General features: G+C 28.6%; 1 long non-coding RNA gene across 1 annotated transcript; it reads right to left on the bottom strand.

Annotated features, from left to right (window-relative positions):
* Window positions 1-2,282: 2,282 nt before the first annotated feature.
* On the bottom strand, window positions 2,283-3,053 carry LOC145058458 (uncharacterized). The gene is made up of 2 exons (XR_013686398.1): window positions 2,890-3,053; window positions 2,283-2,568 (listed from the first exon to the last, which is right to left on the bottom strand). It is a non-coding gene; the product is annotated as an uncharacterized LOC145058458 (long non-coding RNA).
* Between the last annotated feature and the right edge of the window lie 435 nt (window positions 3,054-3,488).

Below are 3,488 nucleotides of genomic sequence, written 5' to 3'. Positions count from 1 at the left end.
TTGGATTATTATATATTAAAAAAATACTATTTATAAATATATAATTTTTATATATTAATAAATATTAGTTTATTGGATTATTATTTTCTTTTAGGTAATTTTTATTGGATTACTTTTTTTTAGACAACACTACCATCATCCTAATATATTTTGAAAAAATTAATTCATCCGACCACTATCAGACATAAACTGAGTCAAAAATCACATGTTAAATTAAAAAAAAAAAATTAAAATTGCTAAAGAATAACAACATAATATTAATTTGAAAAAAAAAACTAAAAACAACTTAATCGACATTCTATTTGGATTTTAAATGATTATTGTGTAATTTTGATTTTGTATGACAATTGTTATGCTTTTATAACTATTCAGCAACTTCATCCATCACAATATAGAACAACAAGGTAATATTGTTATTTTTCATCATTCAACACAGTCAATCATATATACAATCAAACAATATGGTTTCATTCTCAGTTAGAAAACTTTCTCATACAACACTTTTCCGGACAATATTTTTCTGGACAGAAACTATCAAACAGAGTCTAATTAAATCTATTAAAAAGATAATAAAACTACTACCCAGGCATGCTGCTAAAAATAAGGAAATATAATTTCATCAAACTATCTCAAAAGATGGGCAATTTATTTGACGGAATATCGTGACAACTAAACATATAAAAAAATGAAAACTTGAGATTTAATGACGATGAATTTTACAAGCCAATGACGATCTATATATCGAGTTATTTAAATTAATGCATGTAGCTTTATGTGTTGTATCATTCTTTTAGATAGTTAAGGTTCAAATCTTATTATGAATAAAAAAAATATAAATTTAAAAATAAGGTTGACAGATACGTGAGTTAACAGTTCTAAAAAAACATCGAATTTATGAATTTTATTAGATATATCATAAATAAAACAAAGATTTTTGTATGGATAAGCTCATTCTTATCCGTGAATATTTCAAATACGTATGAATGACATGGGCCAATTAAAAGCTATCCATTGTTTATGTAATTTTCATACTGAAAGATTGGCAACATTTAATCACCCTTAGCTTTATCGTTCATCTTATCCTTTGCAATCCACTATTACTTTTAATATTTTAATCTATCAAACATATTATACGTTCGTTAGGTTATGGGTATAGATACATACGATTCAAGCTACAAATAAAATATCATGGATCGACTCGTTAAAGTTCGACAAAACTAATCTATGTAATTCTCATACAAAAAACTTTGAAACAATTAATCACCCTTAGGTTTTATGTACATCTTATCCTTTGCAATCCATTATTATTTTTAATATTTTAATCTATTAAACATGTTATATGTTCGTTAGGTTATGGGTGTAGCTATAGACGAGTCAAGCTACTCGTGAGCTATTCGGGATCGACTCGTTAAAAACTCGATCCGAGCCTACATATAATATAATTTATTATTATTTTTATATGTCCAAGCAAATACATATTTTAAGAATTAGAGATTTAGGGTATTAATAAACGAGTTTCTTAACAAGCTCTAACCAAACTTAAGCTTATTTAAACATGTTAGACAAAAAATTAGTCCAACTCAAGTCCGAGTCGAGCTTGTATAATTTTTCACGAGCTCGAGCCGAGCTTAATCAAGCCCGGCATCAACTTGGCTCGTTTACACTATGAGAAAATTTTCCATCGTAAATTATATATATATATATATATATATATATATATATATATATATATATATATATATATATATATATATATATATATATATATATATATATATAGATCAAATGAAAACACTTACAATGTTGAGAACACGAGAACAGTTTTGGACCAATCATTTTATAAGGATAAATTAGTAACTTTATATTTATATTAAATTGCAACATATTGATATTAATTAATGATTTCCTAAAATTTAGGGATAATGATTTTTAATCACCTAAAAAAAATTAATAGTTTCTTTTAGTTAATGGAATATATTTGTTTTATCATTTTCCCAAAAATAATTTACGAGCGTTTTTTTCTTCAAAAACAAACGAATACAACTCAAATTACAAATGAATCCACTTGTATTCAAAAATGATTTTTTTTTCTTCATAAAACTTATACAACTTCATCCGAATTTAATACATTTATATTCACAATCACAAATGAATATACACTTGTATTCAAAAACTAGACACAAACAAACATGAATCGAGTGTTTTTTCATCAATTGAAAGTAAAATCATGTAAATTTTATCAATTCTACACAAATGAATACATATATTCGCAAATGAATATATTTTTCTTCACAAATGAATATAGTTAAATAGAATATAATTTACATCTAAAAATGATAGAACATAATATATGTTTTCATTCTCATGTAGTTCAAATCCTTCACCTTCCATCTGCTCAAACAATTCCAAAGGAACCCAGAAAAACCAATATGAAAATACCCATATATCATTGAGTTTTAGACACCAGATCTTTCTCACACATTTCATCAAACAACTTCCATGCATTAGCTTTTCCTTCAAATCAGATTACAACTTTGTGTAGCTATTTTTTCCATCAATTATAAGGGCCTGTATGAGATCAAGTAGAACCAATAAATAAAGGTTTTGTGTGTAAATTAAGAACAACGGTCTGTCCACTCACCAAGAAATCGTCTTAGTCGAGTTTGAGACCCATAGAAGAAACAATCAAGATGTTTATTACAAGTCGAGTTTAGTCTATTATTCGTCGAGACTAATTAATAGTCTAACTATTATTACTATTATATAAGCGTTAAATAACACTCAATATAACTCATAACAATAGCCCAAATAATTATTTTAAGGTCCTAACAATGTTACTATAATTAAATAAAATCTATATTAAATATAGTATAGGCGTAGCTCACTTACAGCGGGTTTTTAAAAATCAGGCTTCGCTGGAGCAGCGTTTCTGAGCCGAAAGCTTTTCTGCTCGGAGCCGTCGGGCGCTTCGGGGCTTTCTTCTCATGCTGGGGAGGTTCCCTAGACTTGGGAGGGGTTTAGGAAGGTTAGAGAGAAGTTAGAGAGAGAAAGAAATGCTTATGGTGTGAAGAAATAATGAAGGGTTCACCCTTTATTTATAGGGATTTTATAGTAAAGTAGCCGCTAAGTTTCGTCCGTATCTTCCATGTACGAGCTCCGTTTACTACGTTCTTTATATCCACATGTTAGTATTTACGAGGACTACAACTTTCATTTAGACCTCGTCGGCTAATTCTCCTTCTATCTCAGATTTACAAAAACTGTATCGTATTTATCGCGCTCGAAGAGTAGCGACTAAGCTTCGTCCATACCTTTCGCATACAAGCTCCGTTTCCGACTTTATTTATATCCATGCATTGGTATTTACGAGTACTACAACTTTCATTTAGACCCCGTTGGCTAATTCTCATTTTATCTCGGATTTATAAAACCGTATCGAATTTATCGCGCTCGAAGAGTAGCGACTAAGCTTCGTCCATAACTTTCGC

This window comes from Lactuca serriola, chromosome 6 (assembly GCF_051521515.1).
Source record: "Lactuca serriola cultivar US96UC23 chromosome 6, Lser_US96UC23_V15, whole genome shotgun sequence".
Taxonomy (NCBI): Eukaryota; Viridiplantae; Streptophyta; class Magnoliopsida; order Asterales; family Asteraceae; genus Lactuca; species Lactuca serriola.
This window is presented reverse-complemented; position numbering and strand designations above follow the sequence as displayed.